Source organism: Canis lupus, chromosome 28, assembly GCF_003254725.2.
Source record: "Canis lupus dingo isolate Sandy chromosome 28, ASM325472v2, whole genome shotgun sequence".
Lineage (NCBI taxonomy): Eukaryota > Metazoa > Chordata > Mammalia > Carnivora > Canidae > Canis > Canis lupus.
In genome coordinates this window covers 16,956,456-16,979,018 of record NC_064270.1, presented here as the reverse complement: position 1 = coordinate 16,979,018, position 22,563 = coordinate 16,956,456, and the positions used below count along the sequence as shown (strand labels likewise).

Sequence of the window (22,563 nt, the reverse complement as noted above, 5' to 3'; positions counted from 1 at the left end):
CTCCTGAGATGCTGGGGGCCAAGAGGGAATGATCAGGAGGCATTTTCCCAGGTCAAAGGAATGACACTTCCACTGCTCATGGATTGTTTAATTATACCAAAGTAGGAGTTTGATTTGAAACTTGAAGTGAGAAAGCTTAAGTGGGTGGGACATTTGGCAACACCCATTCTCCCACCCCTAATATAAGCTATTTATTATTTTATAACCATTCCCATTTGTCAGCCTCCCAGCATGGATTTTATCCAAAAGTATTTCGACTTTTATCAATTCAAAGATGGATTTTCATCACCTTCTAGTATTTACTTTTTTATTTTGCTTATTGTCTGCCTCCCCCACTAGCAGTTACCTCCACAGAGCAGAGATTTTAGTCTGTTTTGTTTGGCGCCAAATGCCCCCAGCACTAGCATACCTGCCTGGCACACAGTAGATGATCAGAAGTATTCATTCAAAGAAATTCTACATCTCCTCTTTTGGGCCTCTTATAAAGGTTACATCCCTCTAGAAAAAGTTAGGGGGGTATATATCCGGAACATTTCCTCTTCTCTCCTTCCTGGTTTCCCTCAAACATTACAACTAACCAGGGGGGTGAGTGAGTTAATTAGCTGACAAAGCTCAAGCTTCCAGCTTCTCACCTTGTGGGTCCCCAGTGAAGTTTAGAGATAAGGCCCTCTATGCACATCAGTCAAAAAGCTCCTCCATGTGATCTCATTGGGTTCTGAGGTTGTACTTTGGGAGAGGCAGAGAAGAGGTATCATCATATCACAGAAAGATATCAGGGAGGCATTTGACTGTCAGGAAAGAGCTGATATCAGAATCCATGGCTCCAACCATTTGTCCAAGAATATCTCCATCACCAGGAGAAGACCCACTGCTCCCTCACAAGGCTGCATGTTAAAACTCCAACTGAGTGTCCTATTTTTCTTCCCCAGTGAGCAATGTCCCCAAACCTATTTTGAGATCAACAGAGTACAAAAGCAGAAGCTCAAGTTTTTTTTCAGAAAAGTATCAGTTGACCAGCTACTTTGTTGAATGCCCCTCAACTTGGGTTTGTCTGATGTTTTCTCTTGATTGGACTGAGGTTATATATTTTGGGCAAAAATACCATAGAAGTGGTATTTTTCCATGGAGGTAAAGCTGTGCCCTCAGTGCTATACTCTTTGAAAGGGTCAAGGTCATAAAAGGCAAGGACAGACTGAGGAAATGTTAGAGTCTGCAGAAGATGAAAGAGAAATAGCAACTAAATGCAATGTAGGATGCTGGATAGGGTCCTGGGATAGATAAGGAACGGTAGTAGAAAAACATTCAAAGCCTGTAGTTTAGTTAATAGATTGGACCAATGTTAATTTCCTCATCTTGATAATTGTTCTATGGTTATGGAAGTTGTTAGTATTAGGGACACTCAGGGAAGGGTACAGGAAAACTATTTTGCAATTTTTTCTGCAAGTGTAAAATTAATTCAAAATAGAAGATTTTTAAAAGTGGTTGTTCCTTGTGGGAGCTTTCCTAGGCATTTCTTACAAGGGCATTAATCCCATTCATAAGGCTGTGCCCTCATGACTTAATGATGACCTCACAATGACCCCTCCTTCTAATACTATCACCTGGGAGTTAGGATTTCAATATATGAATTTTGAAGCATTCAGACCCTAGCACCAACAGCTTCTGTCCCTATTTCTTCCTGTAATAGATTAAATCATGGACTCATCCTTATCGGTGGAAATGAAAAATAGGAATAATTTGGGTCCAACATGACAATGACTTGAATTTTGAGGTTTTGGACATTAATAGGGCAGTGGAATGAGAAACACATTCATTTTGGGGAACAAACCCAAGGATCTGAAGAAAGATTTTTAGACTCCGCCCCACTTTTGTGCATATAATGATATAACCATGGATTTCAGAGGCCATTGAGTACACCCTTTAGTCTCTGCTCCTTATAGTGTCCAGGCCATTTGGGTCACTGAATTGGAAAGGTGATGAGTGCGATGCTCAGAGCCACCTCCCCTGGATGCTGAAGGAGCCATTTTTCATTCAGTCCCTTAAATGTCTCTCAGCATGAGTGAGATACAGCCAGCTACCTTGTTGCCCAACATACCAGGGAAGTGTGGCTGTCCCACATCTGCTTAGCCCATATTTTTAATTGCTTAATAATAGTGAGTGGGCTTCCCTCCTCCCCTCCAGCATAGCAGCGTAGGGGGCTTTGACATTCTGGGCCTGGTGCGTGGGCAGGAAACACAGATGAGGCTGTGAAATGTCAACCTCCCACAGCTTCTCTCCCAATTAATCACAGCGTCATATGACAGGGCACACCTCCAATGAGGAGCACTGGGCTGGCAGTCCCCAGAGCTCAGCCCCAGCCCCAGCTCCGGCTCCACTGCCAAATTAGCCACATGATGTGGAGGAAGTATCTCACCCTCTGGGATAGTGATTAAAAGCACAGACTCAGGATCCTGACCACTTAAGTCCACCTCTGACTCCTTTACTTGCCAATAGTGGGATCCCAAGTAAATGATTTATCTGATCCACACAACAATTCCCTCATCTGCAAAATAAGCATGGTGATACCTACGCAGCCAGGTGGCTGGAAGAACTCAAAGTCGAGCACAGCGTGAGGTATACATTAATAAGTGTTAGCTGCTGTTATTATCCCAATTCTAGTCACCTGATTCGATCCAAAGTTCCACAGGAAATACTTTAAAAGATGAAGAACACATGGAATTTACCCCCGGCTACTCAGTCTTATAAGACAGACAGAAGACATTTGGGAGTGGGGGAGGTGGGCTGCCTGGGACATGCCCTGTAACAGAGGCAGGTGCTGGAACTGAGTAAGGGCTCTCCCTGCATCCTCTCGTTAACCCTCACAACCATCTGGTCAGCTTGATCCCATTGTATAAAGTGGGAAGCAGAGAAGTTAAATAATTTGCCTGGGATCACATGGCTTCTATGTGTCAAAGACAGGATGCAAACTCAAGTCTCAAGTCCCTTGCTCTTAAACTCCATGTCACCAGGGGTTTGGATGGGATTTGAGGAGTGCCTTACAAAGGAAGTGGCATTTGAAGAGCCTAAGCCTCCACATTTTTATTATGGAAAGACAGGATTTCTGGAGCATCTCCCAGCAATGCTTCTTAGCTACATGGGTGAGTTTTTTTAAACTCTCTGAGTCCTGGTTTCTTTGTTCCTGAATAATTATAGTGCCCACCATGGAGCTGACAGAAGGAATCAGTGAGTTTATGGATGTGAAGCTCTTAATAGCACCTGGCACGTGGAAAGCAATTAATAGATGTTAATCTGCCATCACTGTATCATCTTCCTCATCATCACCATGGTCACTGTGTTTAGTTGTCTCTCAGCTGACAAGGCCACCTGTTGGTAAAAAGGGAACCTCTGTTTTCACAAGCGCTCTCAAGATGATCCTAGCAGCTCCCTGAAACGTGACAATCAGCCATTTGTTACTGAGGTTAAGTATCTGTTCTGTGCCCGGGGTCTCCGTGTGAACATGAAAGCCACCGAGAGGAATGAGTAACACATACAGTCCTTAATAGCATTCAGTTAGTTATTTAAGAGGGAATCCATACCCGAGGAAGGACAAAGAGAAGGTGAAGCAGAGATGAAAAAGGCCCCTACAAGTGGTGACCTCCTGGAAAGTAGGAGGGTAGAGCAAGATACTGTCTCCTTCACAATTCCACCAAGGGCTGCCCTTTCCAGATCTGCCAAGAGGCCAAGCAGGAATGGTACATGAGCTGGGCCCTCATTAGCATGTACTGCTGGAGTTCAGAGGGGTGAATGATGGCTCCCCCAGAACGGAGGCGTGTTTGATGTAGGCTTGTCAGCCCGGCCATCCTTCACAGGGACCTGGGGCCAAGATTCATATCCTCTGTCAGAGGCTCATCCAACACCCTGAGCTGGCCTCCACTGGAGTCCAATTTGTATACTCTCTCTCTGAGAAGGGCAGGCAATTTTTCAGGGCCTAGAGATGGGGAGACACACAGCAATGTTCCATTTTTCCTGGGAATAGCTTAGGGGCTAGAGTCAGGATAAATTAAGAAGAGGGAAAAGGAGGGGAGGATTCAGAAGGAATGCATCAACCATGGATTTTGCCTGTTTTCTGCCATTGCTGCCTCCCTCTCCAAGCCCCATCTCAGGTTTTCTGGACAGTATCACTTAGAATAATGGCATGTTATTTCGTATCAATTTAAGATACTAGTCTGTCATAACAGACTGTGGCTTACCAAGAGGAAATAATGCCATGACATGCAAGATCAGATTCTTGAGGAATAAAATCCCCAAATCAAGATGAAGCAGTTTGACTATTTTAGTTTGAAGCTTTGTTTTGCGGCTCCTCCATTTGTGTCTCACTTGAATTGCTTTGTCTTTAATTCAATTCGTTAAGTCCCTATTAAGTGCTAAGGGCTGGAAGACCTAGGGTGAGGAGCATGACCAAGTTCTGTGACTAGAAGCCTGCCCACCAAACGCAGGAACCAGGTCTGAGTGGCTCACTCTGTAAGCCTGTGGCTTCCCTAGTCTCTGCCCCACAAGTAAGTGCCTCTTCGTGCTAAATTTCAATGAGGCCTTTCCCACAAAAAATGATGCAGAAACCAACAGGAGCGAAGTCTTGTTTTCTTTGATCTAATCCATTCCAGGGGAGTATTTTCCTCATTTTCCATTAGAATTGGAGAATAGTAAAGATGTTACAAAAATTGACACTACCTGTCAGATGACATGATCACCAGTATGTGAGGTACCAGCAGAAGGGATTCTAGCCTCACCACCACCAGTTAATGCTGGTTCTGCCCTCAAGTCCCTGTGTGACAGTAAAGCCCCTACAGATCTGAGCCTGCTGCATCGTGTAGGGCTGGCTCTTCCGCTCAATCAGGATACCAGCAGGAGCTCAAAGATGCTTTAAAACAGAGGTTCTCACTTGGGGTGCCTGGGTTATGCTCTCAAAACCTGAAGCTAAAGAAACAAAATGGTGGCCCCCAGATGTGGGTTTGGGGCCCACACAGGGTTTTAAAGAAAATTGAATTCATTGAACATTTTAAAACAAGGAGTTCTTACATTTGAAAATCTGGATTTTCAGCTGCTCTTAAAAAATAGAAAAATCTGACTGACATCAGACCAGAAGCTCAACCTGAAAATAGTCTTCTGTAAGAAGAGTGGTTTTGCATACTTTCGACTGAGTCTGGCCTTTGTGGGTCACCACACTTCTCACTACCATCATCTTCCTCTTCTAAGCCACCTCTCTGGACCCTGTAGATGTGTGAGTGTGTACAAAGTGACCAGATTACTTAGTGGTCCAGGGCAGCATGTGCCCACCACCAGCTAGGAATTTACACTGACAGGAAGAAGCTAGCCCCCACAAATTCTGAGGAAGGGGAGCTTCAGGGTGTGGAGAAGGGCAGAGGGAGGGATCAAGGAAAGGAGTTAGAAATGGATGTGGCCCTACTTTCAGTCCAGCGCAGGGGACCTGGGGGAGTCAAGCAGGGGGTGGTAAGGTGAGCTCATCCTATTGCAACAAGGGCTTTGAATGCCAAGTACTGTTATTCTCAGCTGTTCATGCCACAAATTCCAGATATGATACGGGGGTTAGGAACTAAGGCTGCCAGGCTCATCTGGACACACATTTCCACGTATAGGCCTCAGGAAGTACAGGGCTACATACCAAGTTCTGGAAAGCACCCTCCACCTTCACAAACTTGTCAGCTATAGGTTTTCTAAAGCAGCCAGAGGCATCCTACAAAGACCCTGCAGCAGCAGGGGATAAGCTTCTGGGTTGAATTCTCCCAAAGTAGCTCAGGGGAAATAACAGAAGAAAGAAAGAAGGGAATAAACCTCCTTTCAGCTTCATTAGAGCTCTTGCTTAACCAAGCTAAAAATAAAACTAATTGCTTTTGCTATTCTAATGTGAAAAATCAGTTTTTAAAGGATCAAAATTCTCTCTCCATGGCTGGAGAAATCATCGAATCGGTAATAGACTGACTGCCAATGAATTATGAATGTCGTAATCAAGCCTTCTTGGAAGGCCAAAGTCTTGGTTACAAATGGGCACTATAATTAGAATGATGCTGAAACTGCCTAAAGCCAACCCCCTTTTGTCCTTTTTTTTTTTTTTTTTTTTTTTTTAAGATGGAAGAGGCACTACTCTTCTTCAGGTATCTGGCTTTTTCCAAATGATGCCTTTGTTCTCACCATTAGAGGAGACACGGGAGAGCATGGAACACCATCCCTTTTCCCTCTAAGAAGCCCGGCCAATCTCCCCCAATGGTGATGGGGAAAGTGCTTCGATTTTCTTCATCCATTGCCTAGAATTCTAGAAATTAAAGGTATTCTAGGACAGCAAGCAGCCTCTTTTCAAATACAAGGGGGCTGAGGTATGGGCAGGGCTCAGTGTCCTACATCTTTGTGGGAATCACTCTGATCCTGTCCTTGTACTTGAACAAATAGCTTAGCTCTGCAGGACTGGGAGCTGGAGGAGACAGACATGCATATCAGGCAGTAAAATGAGAGAAGGCCAGCCTTGCAATGGGAATAAAACTGCCTCCCAGCATCAGCACCAAGCCCCAGCCAGGAAGAAGTGGTCTCCTCACAACACTTACACAATAAGAAAAGCCAATCTAGATGAACAGGGCCAATAATAACAATATCCCACCATGGAAGAATCATCTCAGAAGGGATCACTTTACCTTGCTTTCTTGAGGATGGATCTGTTTTAAGAAAAAAAAATCTAGGAGTTTCTAGTTGCTCCTTTCCCCCTCAAATCCTTTACCTTTGAATGGCCTCTGAGATGGGATCCATTCTAACCAGAAAGCCCCTAAACCAGAGGTACTTCCAAGAGCTTGTCTTAGCATAGCCATGGACATGATCAGTGGGGGGAAGGAGGTCAGGGCTCTCCTTCTCTGGAGCCCACGATTGAAGGTTGATGAGCCCAGCTCCTCAATCTCTTGCCACTTGCTGAGCACCACCATATGGCCTTAATCAGTGGTTCTCAGCCCTGATTGCACATTAGATTCACCTGGGAGACTTTTCTGTGTTGCTGCCCAGGTCATGTCCCAGACCAATTAAATATAATATCTAGGAGTGGCTCCAGGCATCACTACTGGTTAAGGCTTCTAGTGATTCTAATGGACAGTCATGGTTGAGAACCACTGATTTAATCATTCCCCTTCCGGCACCTGTTCTCTGTCTTTCCTGTCCCTCCTCTCATTTCCCAAACCGGCACTAAGGGGTTTTTGTTAGATAGAGACTCCAGAGGTAGCAATGCTTTCATCTCGCCAGGTCGGCACCAGGTCCTGAAGCATCTCTGTATGGCACCCAGAACAGTTTGCTCCACACCCCAAATCATTCCATTATAAAAGACTTTAAGGCACATCTTACACAGGGCTGTGAATATGACTTATCCTCAGGCCAACTTCCTTGGACCAGAAATCACTCCCTAGGGCACTATATTGAGAAAATCCTTCTCAATCGGACATGTTGGGAAAAAAATACCATCTTCAGTGATCAATGTCAGCCAAGAAAGCAGGAGAGAGAAATGGTGGTACAGAAACTGAGTATTTGCCAAGTCTCAAAAATTTCCTCATCTGGCTTATAGGAAAATGAGAGCCACAGAAAAGAAGCAACATGGCCATTAGCCAGTTCAGTAAATCAACAAGTTAGCTTGAAAAGTTTGGTCTGTGTCAAATACTGCAGAACCTTGCTACTCAAAGTGAGGTCCATAGAGCATCAGGATGAGCATCAGCTGGGAACTTGTTAGAAACATAGGCTCTCAGGCTCCACACAAGACTAACTGGATCCAAATATATAGTTTAACAAGTTCCCCAGGTGATTCTATTTGACAATGAATTTCAAAAAGTTCTGTTGGAGAGAAGATGGAACAGACGATGGGAATCACAGCAGGGTCTGCCAGGTCTGGAAAGGAATATAAAGAACACTCAAGAAAAGAAAATGCCAAGTTGTATAAGAGAGCAGAAATGCTGTCTGGTTCCAGAAAAGAGGGATATCCTTGTAAATGCAAGAGCCAGAAACTTCTGAGAGAAGGAAGCCTTTGGGCTGGGTGCTAAAGGATGGATGGAGTTCAAATAGGCAAAAGGAGCCCCTGACAGGTGTTAAAGGATGGATGGAGTTTAAATAGGCAAAAGGAGCCCCTGACACTGTCCAGCGGCTCTCCTCTTCTCGCCTTTGGGAGCCCTCTGTCACCTTCTCTGCTGCCTTAGCTCTGGATGGAGACCAATTCTGGTGGGAGTCTTCTCTCCCCAGTGGGCTTGAGAACTTGAGGTCAGGGATGGTCTCTTCTCCCTTCCCTCTGCCGTACAGATCCACACAGTGACCAGGCCAATGTCATTCAAAACATTTTGAATGAATAAATGAGTGATTGAATGAGCAAGGAAGGACTGAAGCCACACCTGAAAAACACAGAGCTCAGCTCCATCCTGCCCCTCTCCATCACCACCACCCCAAACTGACCCAACGAAATTTAGGCTTGTGCCCTCAATTACCAGGCCATAACTTTGAAAAAAGAAAACTCAATCTAGTGCCCTAAAATTCATCCAAGTCTCATCGGCTGCTAACCATCCCCAACACTCACAGATGAATCCCAGGAAAAGTAGCAGAGAATAAGGCTTGAAGAGAGAGTGTGGAAGCCCTGCCTAAAATTTTATGGGACACGGGTAACAATAACTCTAGAGATGTGGTCCTCCCCTAGTCAAGATGTTCCGTCCTATACAACAGCATTCAAAGGCCCTGACCAGCCAGTCTGCAGACCGTCCTTACCTCCAGCCCATCCCTCAGAATTAACAGATGTGGAAGTACTTTGTAGAGAGTAAAAAGATGTACAGTGTAAAGAATGATCATATCAGTATGATGAGAAAACCTCAAATAGAATCTTGAGAGATATTTTCTGTACATTTATTCTTTCACAGCCTTGCATTTGTGAATTCTGAAAAAAGAGAGAGAGAGACAGTATGAGCTCTGGGGTGATACTGTTTTCAGATCCTGGCTCTGGCATGTTTTAGTTGTGTGACCTTGAACAGATTATTTAACTTCTCTGTGCCTTGGGATCCTCATCAATAAGAGGAAACTCATAATAATGACACTTATTTCATAAGAGAGTTCCAGGGATAAATGAGTTAATGCATATATGAGTTTCCTAGAACATACTACATATTCAATAAATGTTGGCAATTAGTATCTGCTTTTGGCTCCTGCCCATCTTACTTTCAAGCCCACTCAGCTATACATATTTCATTCTATGCCCACTCTATGGATGCTGCCCCTGGTTCCCCAGGCCGTCCCATGTACATCAGCCAGACCTGGCATAAGGCAATAACTCGTGCTTTAAAGAAAGCAGTGCCCTCTAACATTTTGCTCTTTACATCCACCATTCTCTTTGGGTATATTCTCAGTAAAATGGAAGGAGAGGGTTTGATAATCTAAGTTATATGGAGGTATTACAGACTCATAGATGTCTATATTCTTTTAAAGACACCAAATATCTGCTCTTTAAAAAGGAACCTAACGATAGAAATGCCTCAACAAAAAGGGACTAAACATTAGCACGGAATTTTTGGTATAGTCCCAGATGTTTTCAAAATAAATGAGGGGAGAAACCTGAATGCCCAACATGGGGACAACCCTCCTCCTATAAGACCAGGGAACAAGGGGGATCCCTAGGTGGCTCAGCGGTTTAGTGCCTGCCTTTGGCCCAGGGCATGGTCCTGGAGTCCCGAGATCGAGTCTCGCATCGGGCTCCTGGCATGGAGCCTGCTTCTCTCTCTCTCTTTCTCTCTCTCTCTCCCCCCTATCTATCATGAATAAATAAAATAAAATATTTAAAAAAAAGACCAGGGGACAAGGAGTCTCTAGGAGGAATTTCAAGGCAGATGTATGATTTGGTTGGTTTCTTATTCCTGAACCTTAGTGAACTACCAATAGGTGGTCCTCCTACAGTTACAGACCGCAGGTACCACCTCTGCGGCTAAGGGTAAAATCCCCATTGGCATAGTGAACTCCATGGGCTGACCCTCCCTGAGAAATCTTCAAGCATAAGCTAGCCAAAATCTCTACCAATTTCTCACCACTAACCAAGGAAAACATGTTCCTTCTATATGCAGGGAAACATGGTACTAACAAGCAGGAAGGCTTAACTGTGTTAGCCCTGCTTTCTCTAGAGCAGACCACGTGTGTAGGGGAAAGCCTTGGGAGAGACTACCCTTGTGTGATACAAGGATAGCTAGGACAATGGAAGGTTACCTCTAAGCAGCATCCCAGGCCCCACTCAAGGGTGGTTCAGAAGTCTAGAAAGAAGAGGTGAAATTTTATTTCCTATCTCTCCTTACTCGGCTACTTAGAGTTCTGATATCTCCCTGTTCTCATCATGTCATATAACTGCACACACATGTGCCACACACAACCAATACAACCATATTAGACACAACAAATACACCAGAGAGCAGCAGAAGAAGCTCCATACTCTGAGTGGTATGGATGTCACCTTTGTGGTGAAAAGGTGTGAGCAACAAAGGACTAGCTGACCCAACTCTCTCTTTTTACAAAGTAAAAAGCCACTGAGTCTCAGTAACGGGACCTCTCTTGCTGTAGATCACAGTGAGCCTGAAGCTGAGTTAGGACCAGATCCCAATTCTTTTTTACTATCTCCTGCTTAGAACTCTTCTACTGGGTGACCTCACACGGTAATTTCTGGTGGTGCTAATAATAGGTACTAGAAGGATAGGTGAGCCTACATTTGAGGGTTCTTCTTCCCTCATCTTGACTTTATGCTGAGCCTCTGGAGCAACGTAGCCTTGGTTATGTGCATATTCCCCATCTGTCTAGATACTGCTACTAACATGGTTCCTGCTATAATGCAGCCTTTGCCCCATCCTCTGACAATCGGCAGGTTCTCATGGCTGCATCTTCTCCTCAGAAGCAAAGACTTATTTGCCATCTGGAGATGTTCCCAGTTGAAGAGCCTCTATTCTGATATCAATACCATCGGAAACCTCTGGCCTTAACAGAGCTAGTATTCCTTAGGGAAGAACCTCGCTACAGTCAGATCTACCTTCAGAGAAGGGATGGCATATAGGGGAGGGGACACCCCACCTGTCCACAAATAGCAGCCAGCAGCCTCTCTGTCTCCCCATGCTCACACACTCATTCCCTCTATGCACTCTGCAAAAATGGAAGACTGTTCAGGGGAGAGAATCAGTAATTGTGGAAGAAAAACAATGGATTCTTATCTGAAAATAGGGTCTCATTCATATCCTCTATTAGCACCAGCTACATTCTTGATGAATGCATCACTTCTACGTGCTGTTCATTTTCTTTTCTGCAGAACAGGAGAGAGTCTTGAACTCGGGAGGGAGATGAGGATGGAGAAAGTAGGGCTGAGAGAGAACCGGAAGGAACTGCTGTAGTCCTGTTTTTAAATGCTCCCAAAGAAACAAAACGAAGGATCTCCTTCAGACTAGAAGGACATAAGATGCGATTGGCAATCGAGCAGGAAGGCTGCAATCTCCCCAGGGAGATGGCTCTGGAAGAGGCTGGCTGATGTGAAAGCTGGGGGTGATGAGGATGAATGTGGCTGAAAAATCAGAAAGAACTCAGTCTGAAATCTAATTCCTCCCCTCACTTGCTGTGTATTTTAGACTAGGGTCTTAAACTGTACAGTACTCAGTCTCCCCACTTAAAATAGGATCATAATATTTGCCTCATGGGAATGTTATTAAGCTTCAATGAGCCACTGAGTGTCAAGTACCTGGAACACAAGAGACATTCAGTAAATGGAAGCCAATTGTATAATGACTTTTTAGTTTTCCTTTAAGGGTTTTTAATCTCCCAAACCAAGAGTCAGCATGTTTTGCTGCAGTGACTTTCAAATCATTTTAGGGAGCAAAATATTTTCCTCGAAATAAATCAAACAGATAAAATTAGTCCCATCATCCCCTTCTCTCCTGAAGGATCACTTGACTGCCTCTGAACCCATAAGGAGCTGTTGGGGCAGGACAAATCTGAAGACCTGAGTTCTAATATCTGGCATACCACTAACTCCCAGGAAGACTCCAGAGAAGCTCTTCTACACTGAGTCTCAGCTCTCTCCCTGTTAAAATGAGGAGTTTGGGGGTGTGACCAGTAATGACACTCTAATTTCTTTAACTCAAGGAAGACTCTGGTTACTGGATCTGATTATTGGCTTTCCTGTCTTTTCCCCATGCGTATCCCAGTCAATCATGCTGAATAACTATTTATTGGTACTCTATGGGGTAGCTATAACCCCACCACTAGGGTGCAATTAATTCTATTAAATGAAGCAATATTGTCTTGTACTGCCTTGGTCTGTACTGGGGCACTTGCATGCAGCAGAATGTCACATGCTAAAAATCAATCATTCCACAGGGTCCTGGGAATGAAGCTGTGGTTTTGGTCAAAAGTGACATTATCTACTTTAATCCAAAGACCCTGAAGTATCCTCCAAAGGGAAGTCAGGAGCTGGGGGTTCTTGGGATTTTAAAGACCACATAATTTCTCTCTGAAAGTGAATAAACATCCATAACCTGAGGACTACCTATTATGAAAGAAGAGGGAACACTTAACAACTAACTAAAGGCTTAAATTTGTATCCAGAGAATGTATTAATAGGGGCAAGTTGTCTGATATAGAGAGAATGGTAGGAACTTAAGCAGGAAGCACGAGAAGGCAAAGTCTTGAGGAGCGGGCAGACAGGGGAAGGGGTAATGGAGGGGCCTGGCCCAGGACTTAAGGAGTCAAGAAGTCAAGTTTAGGTCTGGACAAGATGAATAAAATAAAAGTCAAAGATCTTGCCATTCCAGCAAAGCCTATCTGTCAACAGAAACAGGCTTAATGAGAGGCTGAAAATCAAGCTGTAATTGTTAAAATATAGCTAAGGCATGGTGTAGAAAGTGCCAGAATTCTTCCCGGTCCTACCATTAGCATATTCAAAACTCTGTTTTGTGTATCTCCCAGAAACAATAGCAGAAGCAAGTGAAAACACATTTTAGAGTCCTCTGGAGACAATGAAGTGTCTAACAAACATAAGATGCTACTTATTAAGGTATTGGACTCAATCAGTGCTTGAGATCAGCATCAAGGACAGCTGGCAGCTGAGCTGCTTTCTGGGTCTTCCTTCAGCTGGGAGGGTCTTCCAGGATAGGCCTTACCCCTGAAACAAATCTTGAGATTTAAAGAACTCGTCAGGATAGGTCCAAATTGCTTAAAATAAACGCTAAACGTAAATGTCATGTGGCACACATGCCACATATATGTATTGCATGTAACAATGTTTTCCCAGTAAATGATTGGCTCAGGTGGGGATCTTACCTAGTGGATTACATGGAGTTAATTCCTCAGTGTCCCCTTGGAGCTGAGGCAGGAGCCTTGAACCATACCAGCAGATGATCTAGAGTAAGGATCAGCAAAATTTGTCCCTAAGTAGATATTTTAGGCTTTGCAGGCTCAGTGCTGTCATTGTAGTGCAAAAGCATCCGTAGTCAATCTGTAAACCAATGAGTATGGGTGTATGCCAATAAAATTTTATTTACATAAACAGATGGTGGAATGGATTTGTCCCATAGGTTGTTGTTTACCAACTCTTGATCTAAAGAGTCAGTTGTAAATCATTTGAGGCAGGACTGGCAGTGCTTCACTATTGCATACCCAATACATGACCCCATTTGGTTGTATACAAGGGATGTTTAAAAAGTATGAACCATCCTTTCATCATCTTGAACATTGACTTTAGCCTTTATTTCAGATATCCATTTGGAAGAGCTCATATAGTCCAAGCCAACTAGTGGAGAATGTAGAAAATATCAAGAGAAGATACTGGACTCAAAACATTTATGGAAAAGAGAACCATGGACAGCATCATAGAGTTGGCCTTGCAAGAGACATTGTGCCTCAACAGGTAGAGATATTTCTAATAATAATGAACAAAAGTAGACCACTGAGAACTGAATGAGAAGGGGAACTCTGACTGCCCCAGAAACATTTTGAGTCCAGAATGAGAAGACCAGGCCCGGGATCCCTGGGTGGTGCAGCGGTTTGGCGCCTGCCTTTGGCCCAGGGCGCGATCCTGGAGACCCGGGATCAAATCCCACGTCGGGCTCCCGATGCATGGAGCCTGCTTCTCCCTCTGCCTGTGTCTCTGTGCCTCTCTCTCTCTCTCTCTGTCTCTAGTGAATAAATAAATAAAATCTTAAAAAAAAAAAAAAAAGAGAGAAGACCAGGCCCAACATCAATCGGGCATCCACTTCATGCTCAGACCATCACTGGGAGATCCACCGTGTTACTGTGCTTATCCTCACCTCTCCCTCTAATGGAATATTATTCATCCTAAAACATGAGATATCCAAGAGGCAGAGAAATGAAATCCCTGCCTGAGGCCATGAAGCTACTGAGTGAGGAAATCAAGATGAAAATAGAGAAGAATTGAATGTCAGAGCCAGGGCTGCCCACCCAACTCCCCGACCACCATCATATTCTAAGGCCTGAGTCACTTAGGGGTGCTAGGGGCTTGTTCCTGTGAAAGTCTAGTGCAAAGAGCAGCCCCTCTCCTCCTGAAAAATCTCCATTTCAACTGGGACTGCTGTGGCCAGTCTCCAACTCCCTTCTAGTATCTTCTGCTTATAGCTACCCAAATTGGGAACCACTTGGAACCACTCCCTCACTCTAAGGATGCTCTCTCTTCCTTCCATGCAGGCAGCACCATGACCTTCATGCAGAGCCCTGGAGAAGGCAAGGTTTGGCCATAGGGGAGCTCTGGGGGGAGTGAGCCTAGAGCAGAAGAGTGTGTCTGAGGGGCTCCCAGAGTGAATCCCCACCGCCCTCCTTGCTCAAAGGGAGCCTGGATGGCAGCTGCAAATTGCCTATGAAATCCATTTTTCAGTGTTGCCAAGTGTTGGGTGGGAGGCAGTGTTTTGAAGTAAAGCTATAATATGGCTGCAATAAAAGTTTACCGGCTTTTATATAGGTTCCCAATAATGAGGGGAGAGATTTCTGCAGCTCAGAGACTGCCGTGAGAGGAAAAGCAATTCCTGGCACCACCTCTTTAAGCGAGAATCTGCCTCCCCCACATGGTTCATAACTGGGAGTTTTTCCCATTTAAAGGGGATTGCATCAAGTTCCATATCTCTTTCATTCCTCATCAGAGCTTGTAATGATTCCTCAGGCTTCTGAATGAAGAGTCATAAAGTGTAACTTTGCACTGGAGATGGGTGGTGAATTTTTATGCCCACAAACCTTGGAAGAGTCAAGAATTGCAGCAACAGAGAGGTAAGGAGGTGAAGAATTCTGGAGTGTTCCAGGAGTTCGATGCTGGGGGCCAGGGGCGTGAAGAGAAAGTGTGTGTTCCATGACCTTGAGAAATAAGTTGGGGCTGGATCAAAGGGTTGCTGCCCTCCAGTAAGGACTCTAAGAGGTGTGGTATCCACGAGCTGGTCAGAAACCTGAGAGAAAGTGTAGAGAGGAAAGTGCCTGGGAAGAGAGTACAAATGGGTAGCCCGAGAGAATGACTGGCTGCCTGGAAGCAGAGAGAATGCCCTCAGAGATGCTGGTGAGGGGCAGCAGAGGGGCGGGGTAAGGGGTCTGCTGGAGGGAGGCCAGGCCAAAGGCAGGTGAACCCAGTGTATGGCCAGGAGGGAAGGCTGCTCGTGGTCTCCGCTCTCCCATGCTACCCAGAGAGCAAGGGCTCTCTTTGCTACGCAGGGAACTGATCCTCAGCTCGTGCTGAGATGCCTGTGGGATGCGCAGCAGACTCATCCAAAGATGAGTTGGAGCTATTCACTGGCTAATGGGCATCACGTCAAACCTCATTAACAGCAACATGCCTGACTTCAAATTTGCGATCATTTGGACACAGATGAGACTCAAGTTGACATGTGAGCTTTCAATGAAAACAGAGTTTGTTACATGAACTGCGATGTGAAAGGGTGATGGGCAAGAGGGATAATTAACCTCCTTTGAAAACGTCCCACCGATTTCAAGAACTTGGCATGACTTTAGCTCCTCTCTCTCTGCATCCAAACAATGTCACTAGCAACGCTTGCTGTCTCACCTCAGCACAGACGCAGTGGACCCTCCTCCTCATAACATGTTGTCGGTCGCTAATAGATGCTGTGGCATGTGCTTAAAATAGCAACAGCGACTCTTCTTCCTTCCAATGACCAGTCCAAACCACCATCCTCTCTCTCTGTATGGGGCCTTCGCAGCCCACAAAACTTCCCCGAAAGCAACTAGATCCTGCGCCACCCATGTGCCATGTGCAGGCTCCCTTGAACGATGAGTTCTGCCCCATGCCCACTCTTACAGCACTAACTAGACAAGAAGTACTTGAAGACCAAAAACGGGTCGTACTTATGGAGATTTGACCCATAGGTCACCGAGAACTGTAGGTTGGCTAACTGAAAAAGAAGTGCAATTTTCTAGCAAAATCTTTACATATGGATATTATGAAATATTAGGAAGCAATTTTAAAAAGATGAGTTGGAGCTATATATATTCATTGATCTGGAAAGATACCCATGTCAGTTTTAGTGGGGGAAATTGATACACGTCGTGTGATCCTACATTTGAAGAAAAATACCTGTTGGGGTATTTTGTAAACATTTAAATGTGTTTGAGAGTGGAGAAGAGTATAGACACCAAACCGTTAATGTTTGTTTTCTCAGTTTAGGGGATGGAGGGAGGAGTCCGCCGTTTCCTTTGCAGGGCTCTGTGCTGTTAGGTGTGTTGAAATGAGCATTCATTACTTTCTAATTGAGGGGGAGTCAGTAAACGCTACACATTGGGCTTTATACATTGTGCAAAGTCCAGCTATGTGAGACTTTGCACTAACCCACTCAGCACTGCCTCTTTTCCATGAGGCTGAAGGTCAAGCCCGGGGTACAGAAGGACATAGCAGGTTATGTGTTCCTCCTGCCACCTCATGCAGCATCCACACACAGTCTCCCTAGGGAACTCTTTAAGAGATCTTCTTAAGAACTCCACAGCCCCCTGCATTCCTACCTTTGAGATTCCATCCCATCACGTGCTTCTCCCCGGGGGGTGACCATGAGTGGACCTGTTTCTTGCATTCCAAGAGCCCTGTAGGAAACAGGAGATAAGCTTGGGAGCTGTTTTTCTTTCCAGATGCACTCTCCACCCCCTCCACCTTGCTCAGTGCCCCCCAGAGGCTGGCATCTATGGATTGCATCAATGAGACTTCCTCACCCACTGGGTTGGGTTCAGCCAGCAGGAAACCTGAGGACAAGAGGCCAGAGCAGGCTGGGCCTTCACCTCCAGCTCCATCGCAGCCCAGCCCCAAATTAACAACAGCTGCATTGCTCTACTGAAAATCACAACTCCTGTTGGCAGCCCTTCTGCAACTGTCACTTGCTTGGGGTGTGGTTTCTGCCTCATGTCGGGTGGGGGACAAGTATGGGAAGAGATTCTTGCTGGTCTTAGTCCCAAGGTGCTTTCCATCTCTTGCTGGTTCCTTCAAACCCTCACCCTTGTGACCTGTCCCTTCACTGTACTCTCTTCAATCCTCCTCTTAAGGGTGTGCCATCTTCTTCCTGCTCAGACCCTGAGCCTCTTCAGGGCTCTCTGCTTCTAGCAAAGGGCTGCAGGGGGCTCCAACACAGAACCAGGGCTGTCTGCAAACCCTGTCCCTGCCATGAGAAGCTTCTCCATGCCAGAGACAAGTACAAAATACCTCTCTCCAGCAGATTGCCCTGAACCTAGGGGGGCAGGGGCTTCAAACCATGATGTCTCTCGTTTCTCTGATCCACTAGCCATGAAGAGTTGGTAAATAAGCCCAACTCACCTCCCAGCAGTCCATTTGAACGTAAGAATCTAGGCGAGCTAACAGAGATGGAAATCTCCATGCATCCGCACAGGCTAGAAACAGGGGTGCTGTGAAGCCAGCCACTGTAGCCAAATCACTCCCAGAGCAAAGTTCTGCTCCTGTGCCTCTCACCCAGCGGGTGTCAATCAGGCAGAGAACAGGGAGAGAACAGATGCAAACAAGCCAACTAAAAATACACCCGTAGCAGACTTCGTTAAATGTGCAGGAACATTCTCAGTCCCTGGGGCAATGATGGGACCTCCGGATCTCAAGAGGCAGAAGAGGGATGGCAACTAAAGTAAAACCCAGTATAAAAACAATAGCAGTCATGACAAAAATATACACCCAATACGAAAAGAAATCCAAAACTGTTCATGATCAAATCCTATGGGATACTAACACCTAATTATTAATCAAGTTGAACCAGAATGAGCTATGGCCTCGGGATCAGCTTCCTTCCACTGCCCGAGCCCATCATTCACCCTGTGTGTGCTACTAACCCCATGCTCTCCAGGAGATGCGAAAGGGGGCCCATGTCAGGACTGCTTCCAGACAATGCAGGAGGCTCCAACCAGGTGAGGCCTGAAGGCCAGGCACAGATGACGACAGACAAGCAAACAACCCCTCCACCAGCACCCACCACACTCCCGGCAGCAAGAAAGCAAAGGATGTTCCTGACTCGGGTTTAGAACCACCAGGAAAATAAAAGACTGGTTTTACATCCATGAAGGCCAATGTATTACCTTTATTTGAATGAAAATAAAATGGTAACAACATGCACTGGTTGCGTGTTGTAGAAGTTCCGATTAAACTGGCTGAAGCAGGACTGATTGGCTCGTAGAACTGAAAAGTCTAAAGGTATTTCTGGCATAGCTGGATCTAGGTACTCAATGGATGTCACAAGGAGTCTCCAGGTCTCTGCCTTTCAGATCTGCTTTCCTTGGTGGGACTTGATTCTCACTACTCATGGGTGCCCCCAGAAGCTCCATACCTGTTGTTAAGCAACTCCAGAGGAAAGCACATGCTGGTTCACAAGAGTGCCCACAGTAGTATTGGATTTGAGTTTTAATGGTATGACTGTGTCACCTGCCCGTCTGTATGTAACCAATCTCTGTGGCTAGGAGAATGGAATGCTCTAATTAGCCAGGTCTGGGTCACATGCTCACCCCTGAGTCTTGGAATAGTCTCGCATATAGCAGGCATTCTGAAAACGTATGTCGAATGCACGAATGAATGAAGGGCCCAGAGATGTGAAAGTTCATGGTACACTGGGAATCAGTGACTTAGCTACTGTGGGTCAAAAAATGTGATGGGAAAGCCAAGAATGAACAGATAGTATGGGATATGGTGGCCACAGGTAAGGTACTTGACCAATTGCTCTACATGCTACAGGACACGTGGAGAAGCCCAGATGCGCCATCTGCCTTCTGGAGCTTACAGCCTCATAAGAGTCATGTAGCAGCCATCCACACGTTATGGCACAAGGCAGATGCTCCTGTAGGGGCAGAGGGTGTCTTCCCACCTGGAGAGGAACAGGGCATCAGAAACCTTTGGTGCGAGGAGTATATGTTCCATTTGGGGTTGGTGAGCACAAAGAGTTTGGACAGGTGAAAGCAAGGACAGGCACTTGGGGCAGAAACGCTGCACCATGGGGAGGGGGTGGGGTGGGTGGGTCCTGCGAGGACAGGCCCATGAGGGGCCCCAGGAGGCGGAACTCTAAATGGGCTCGGGAGGCCCCAGGGGAGGTGGGGGAAGGCTAGGGCTCCCGGCCGAGGACTCAGAGCTTTATTCCGTTCGCTGCGGCGCACTGCTGCTGCTTCTTGAGCCAGTTCCTCTCAGTCACCAGCCTGAAAATAGAATCTGCCTTTTCTTGGGGCTTAGCAACCCAAATTCTTGGTTTTAGGAACTCGGCAGGATCTCATCTCCCCGGCTGCTGCTACAGTTGCCAGGAGCCCCGATTCCTCTCCAGGGGCAGCCTCCTCAGGCTGCAAATCGCCCTCCCTCTGACTTTCAACCACTTCCAGGGACCACGGCAGAGCTCAGAGAGCCAGGCTTGGCGCCGTGCGTCATACACGCAGCTCTAACTGACTATTGAAACCCACAAGCTGTTAATCCAGTGGCTGCCAGCAAAGCCCCATTCTCTCCACTGTTTAATCTTCACTTATAATGACAAAATTCATATGTTCCCTGAGCTGCTCTCAGCACCCCCCCACCTCCTTCCCCAGACCTCTGCCGCAGTCCCTGGCACAGGGGAGGCGTTCACAGCCCCCGCTTTCCCTCCCAGCCCCCCCGCCCATGGTCCTCTAACTGAGGCGTACCAGAAAGTCTTGGTCGAAGCCAGCAAGGACATCACTTGACGGGGGTAAAGTCTGTGCCGGGGAAGGCATGGATACTCAAGGATCCTTGTGGGGGTGCCCACCCTGCCAGTGATTGGTCCAGTAGGCTCGGAGAACTTGCTCGGTTCGATGACATTGGCCTTTGCTGGCCCCGGGGGGGGGGGGGGGTGCGGGGGGGGGCCTGAGCAGCTCAGAGCCTTGTCAAGAGCTTCCTGGGGGTAACAGGGGAGCATCCCCGGAGTCAGTGTTGCCCCCGCCCCCAGTGAGCAGCTTTACCTGGGACTCACAGAGCCAGCACTCACCTGGCTGAGTTAGAGGTGCCTCCCTGTCCCCCTCACATCAGAGGCACCACAAGCACAGGGCAGACTGCGACCTCATTGCTCTCACTGTCCCCTGCTCTTAGCCCACCACGAGGCCTTCAGTGGCACCTGAGATCCTACTCAGACTGGACCCTCCCCTTCTCTGAGGTCCTGTTCTTCATATACCCTCACTTCCAGGCACATGGAGATGCCTTCTGTGGCCCCAGGTACCCCCTGCCCTCCTCATCCCTCTGCCTTTGCTCCCCATGACAACCTCCATCAGGCCACCCATCCTGCCACCATCCCCTGCTGAGAAGTGCCAGCTCTCCAGTTCCTCCCTAACTTGCGACCTCAAATGTTACTCTTCTGCAAAGCCTTCCCAGGTTCCTGAGCTCACCTGGGAGCCCTTCCTCTAAACTCCCATGACAATGTTTGTGTTTCTGTGGACACCTCTGTTCTCCTTTGTATTGCAACAGCACGGCATGGAGTTTAGAAAGTAAAGTTTGCTGTGCGGCCCTAGAAGATGGCTCTATCTTAATTTCCTAATCCATGGGAATAGTATTCCTACCTCAGAGGGTTGTTGAAAAAAAATGAAGGGGCCAGTATCTTAAAGCATGTATCTGGTGTACAGTGACTGTTTAAAAACCAGCAGGTGTCTTATCACTGGTAGGGTGGTTGTTACTATAAATATCCTATTTCTCTTACTGTGCTGTGTGTTCCTTCAGGACAAGACAATGTCTTATTCCTACTGGAATCCCTCTCCATTGCCCAGTATATTTTCTGGCATGTGGTATGCACTGATTAGTTGATAAATGAGTGAATACCAAAAAAAAAGAAGAAGAAGAAGAAGAAGAAGAAGAAGAAGAAGAAGAAGAAGAAGAAGAAGAAGAAGAAGAAGAAGAAGAAGAAATTGCATAGGACTGGCTTTTCTGCTTGGATTAATTAATATTTTAACTCCTTTTCCTATTGACCCTTCTTTACACACATTCACATACTCCTCCCCCCATATCCCCTCATATATAGACAGTGTAGGCATATCAGATGCCTTAGTCATCGAAGGAGGGCAGAAATAAGCCTTTGGGGAGAACAGCAAGGCTACTTTTCTGGATCCATGCTGCACAGAACACTGCAACTCGTTCTTCTCATCATTCCGTTATTTCACTCATTTAGTCAACAAACATTTGCTTAGCACTTACTCTGCACCAGACCCTGGGCTAGGTTCCAGGGCAAGATAGGCATCATCTGGCCCTCACGGTGCTTGAATCTAGCAGAGAAGACAGACCTTATGATGAACTCAAAGAGCTGCAAAATTATAACTATGACATAGGCCATGAGAGTGTCATTTAATAGGATCAGCTGGCCTATCTGGGAAGGGCAAGCAAACAGCAGTACACAGCCCAGGAGCCCTTATTTCTTATTTATAGCACTTCCTGTGTGATTGTACCCCAGGGCTTGCCACTCATATGAAAGACCATTCAAATGATGCCTCCCACCGAAATTGTGCAATGCAGAAGCCTGAGAAAGACTTCTGGCAGAAGGCATCCTGGGCTGAGCCCAACAGAATGAGTAGGAGTCAACCAGAAGGAGCAGAAGAGAATATTCCAGCATGTGTCATGGCCCTGAGGCAGGAAGAAGCAAGGTGCCTTATATGACCAGAAGGAAGACTGCCATTGCTGAATCATAGAACGCCAGAGACAGGACTAGGGCAATGAGACTGAAGGGGACACAGGTACCATACAATGTGGGGTTTTGCTAGTCATGCAGAGGATCTGAGTCTTACCCTGCAAGTGGAGGGAAGGTGGACAGGGTCTTTCATCTCAAAGCCCAGCTTCCCAAGAACTTTCCCATTAGGGGCACCCATTCATAACACTGACCCAGTTGGGATGGGCCTGACCTTCCATTTCCCTTCTGTCTCCTGACCTATAAAGCCCCTTCCTTGAGCCAGAACCAAGCCTCAAGATCTGCCCCCACCTAATAAGCACACCTGGTCATTAGGGGTACACGGGTCCCCCTAGCTCCAACTCCACTTCTGGAAACTCCCTGAGTTGTGTCATTCAGCAAACACAGATGACATTTGTTGGAGGAATTCTTTTCT

At 46.3% G+C, this 22,563-nt stretch overlaps 2 long non-coding RNA genes across 4 annotated transcripts in view; one reads left to right on the top strand and one right to left on the bottom strand.

The window, feature by feature from the left end:
• The window catches only part of LOC112672295 (uncharacterized), a 24,318-nt gene extending 5,642 nt beyond the window's left edge, over positions 1–18,676 (top strand). Inside the window, exons 3-7 of one of the 3 annotated variants that reach the window (XR_007406853.1) lie at positions 12,388–12,526; positions 13,763–13,915; positions 14,710–14,750; positions 15,179–15,282; positions 17,137–18,676. This is a non-coding gene — a long non-coding RNA (uncharacterized LOC112672295). Of the gene's footprint in view, positions 1–12,387; positions 12,527–13,762; positions 13,916–14,709; positions 14,751–15,158; positions 15,283–17,136 lie in introns of all 3 variants that reach the window. The other 2 variants (XR_004810149.2, XR_003144152.3) reach the window with 2 other exon arrangements.
• Positions 12,854–22,563, bottom strand: LOC125753926 (uncharacterized). The gene is made up of 4 exons (XR_007406854.1): positions 22,453–22,563; positions 17,014–17,091; positions 13,330–13,408; positions 12,854–13,182 (listed from the first exon to the last, which is right to left on the bottom strand). It is a non-coding gene; the product is annotated as an uncharacterized LOC125753926 (long non-coding RNA).